The sequence below is a fragment of the Vigna umbellata genome, chromosome 7 (genome assembly GCF_029865625.1).
Source record: "Vigna umbellata cultivar VRB3 chromosome 7, Vumbellata_1.0, whole genome shotgun sequence".
NCBI lineage: Eukaryota > Viridiplantae > Streptophyta > Magnoliopsida > Fabales > Fabaceae > Vigna > Vigna umbellata.
This window is the reverse complement of record NC_142171.1, coordinates 3,932,343-3,935,620: the sequence shown is the minus strand read 5'-3', so window position 1 is coordinate 3,935,620 and position 3,278 is coordinate 3,932,343. Positions and strand designations below refer to the sequence as shown.

At 37.1% G+C, this 3,278-nt stretch overlaps 1 pseudogene; it reads left to right on the top strand.

The window, feature by feature from the left end:
• Positions 1-2,128: 2,128 nt before the first annotated feature.
• On the top strand, positions 2,129-2,815 carry LOC148194971 (uncharacterized; annotated as a pseudogene).
• The last annotated feature ends 463 nt before the right edge of the window (positions 2,816-3,278 follow it).

Sequence of the window (3,278 nt, the reverse complement as noted above, 5' to 3'; positions counted from 1 at the left end):
GCTCAAATTCTTGGATTTAATAACATTCTTGAATTATATTCACAAGATCTTGATTTTGCTCATATCTATGAGGAATGGCTCAATAAACCTCAAGGAGGATTCTATGTGAAAGAGGGGTATCTTTTTAAAGAAGGAAAAATTTGCATTCCTCAAGGTTCACATAGAAAACTCCTTGTTAAAGAGACACATGAGGGAGGATTAATGGGACATTTTGGGGTAGAAAAGACCCTTGGCATGTTGAAAGAAAAATTCTTTTGGCCTCACATGAGAAGGGATGTTCAAAGGCATTGCTTTAAGTGTATAACTTGTTTAGAAGCTAAATCTAAATCAATGCCTCATGGACTTTATACTCCTTTGAATGTTGCTTCCACCCCTTGGGAAGAGATAAGTATGGATTTTGTGTTAGGTCTTCCCAAAACTTCTAGGGGTTTTGATTCTATCTTTGTGGTGGTAGATAGATTTAGCAAAATGGCTCATTTTATACCTTGCCACAAAGTAGATGATGTAAGCAACATTGCAAAGTTATTCTTTAGAGATGTGGTTAAACTTCATGGGTTACCTAAGGTAATAGTTTCGGATAGAGATACAAAATTTCTTAGTCACTTTTGGCGGACCTTATGGTCTAGATTAGGGACTAAGTTATCTTTTTCTACTACTTGCCATCCTCAAACAGATGGTCAAACTGAAGTAGTCAATAGATCTCTTTCCACTTTACTAAGGGTAGTTCTTAAAGGAAATCACAAATCTTGGGATGAGTACCTACCTCATGTTGAGTTTGCCTACAATAGAGTAGTTCATGGAACTACTAAATTGTCTCCTTTTGAAGTTGTTTATGGTTTTAATCCTTTGACACCCATGGATTTAATACCCCTTCCAAATTCTATTGATTTTATTCATCAAGATGGGGTATCTAAGTCTAAATTTATCAAAGATTTACATCAAAGGGTTAAAATTCAAATTCAACAACAAAATGAGAAATATGCCAAGCAACATAATAAGGGCAAGAAAGAGTTAATTTTCAATGAAGGAGATTTAGTTTGGATTCATCTTAGAAAGGAAAGATTTCCTCAACTAAGAAAATCCAAACTCAATCCTAGAGGAGATGGACCTTTTAGAGTGATAAGGAGGATTAATAACAATGCATATCAACTTGATCTTCCTCCTGAATATGGTGTTCATGCTACCTTCAATGTATCTGATCTTAAACCTTTTTCAGGATTTGAAAGTGAAGATGAAGACCTTTTGGATTTGAGGGCAAATCCTTCTCAAGAGGGAGGGAATGATACAAGAAGGCCTACCACCATAGGACCCATCACAAGAGGGATGGCCAAAAAGCTCCAAGATGAGTATTCTCCCCAAGGTCAAATACTATTTGCTATTTTTGGATGGAAAATTGGAGAACAAGAAGATGTTACAAATTTGCCAAAACATGGAGAAGGGTAAAGTGGACCTTTTCACACAAGAAGGGGTGTGCTTATCCTTCTATGGGGTGGCATTAGTAATTGTTTTTCTCCACATGTAAAACTCATTTGTCACGTGTTTCATAAAGCTTTCTAGAAGCCACACATTTAGCACATGGGTAGTTATTAGCATTGCAGATCTAAAACGTGTAAAAGGCTTGCTTAAGCTTTGAGATTGATCTATAAAATCTCATGGGCAAAGCTTGTACCTCACTTTTGAAGATATTGAGTTTTACTCTGCTGATGCATTTTCCAGCAACCAGAACTCTGCCAAAAGTCATCTCTTATTGAGCTTTCCTTCTCCTTCTAGCTTCCTTCCAGTGAAGGCCGTTTGAGCTAGAGAATCCACTCACCATAGAGCTCTTCCTCCATCTCTGCATCAACTGAATTCACTATTCCGCTGCTGCCAAACCACAATTCATTCCGCTGCCAGCTGCTTCTCGTGAGCCAACTTCGACACTGCTCATGATCCAATTCATCATTCCACTACCTTCAACCCACACCTCTTCTGGAGCAACTTCATCAGTAAGGGTGTTCGAGGTGTGAGAATTCAAAGTGTTAGCAGAAAAGAAATTGACCAAGCTCATTTGTACGTCTTAAACAACACTGTTGATGTGATTCCTTACATTTCTGACCACGTTAATGAAATAAAGGCAGCAAACCCAAAAATGAGTAAAAAATGGCATCTTAATGAACATGTGAAAACCTTTTTGCAATGGTTTAAGAAAAAGATTTATGCAACTTCACATGTTTCTGAAACTTTATTGAGGTTATCTCGTGGGCTGAACACAGATGTCATTACATATGGTGGGTACTATATAAACAATATTTTTTTTCAGACAAAGGTAGAAGATGACAAAAGCAGAGTTCAAAATAGTGACGTCACACTACAAGCTGAGGCTGTGCACTTTGTTAGTTCTAAAGACAAAAATCCAATCACAGCATCTATTAGTTATTTTGGAATAATACAAAAAATATGGGAAGTTGATTACGTCACTTTTAGAGTCCCAGTTTTCAAGTGTAAATGAGTTGATATAAATTCTGGTGTCATGACAGATGACCTTGGTTTCATATTGGTAGACTTGAACAAGATGAATTACACTGATGAACCATTTATCATGGCTAGTTAAGCAAGACAAATATTCTACGTAAATGATCCAGCAAATAAAAAATGGTCAGTGGTTTTAGAAGGAAAAAACATGCATGGACATGATGATGACGATTCTCTTGAAATACTTGAGACAACATCTATTGCATGTAGACCCACTAAAGACCCAGTTGATGATGTTGTCGATGTCATGCAGGCAATTCGTAGTGATCACAACGAAGGCATTTGAGAAAAAACAATTAATTAATAGGTTGATATTTTCACTTTTATTGACTTTATATGTATGTTCATCATAATTGAATTATTACTAACGTTGTTTAATTTTTCAGGTATGTCGGCCTCAGACTCAGGATCGGGAAAGAGCAGACGTGGACGAGGCGTCACCCGAGTGGCAGATGTGACATCCGGACGCGTGGATGGTTAGAGGAGACATGTTGACATCGACCCCAGATCAGGTCATCCATCAGGGTCAAATGCAGATAGGTTTAGGAGTTATCTGGGTAAGTTAGCAAAAAGTCATGTCTCTATCCTTCATGCATGTTGGGATGACGTCCCAGAGGTCGACAAGAACCTCTTATGGCAAGATATTCAGGTATGTTTATACTTCATGCAATTTGTGATATACTTATCTTTTATGTTTTCTTTTGGAATAACAAGTTTTTTGTTTTAAACAGCAACATTTTGATATTCCAAACACAATGCAAATTAGA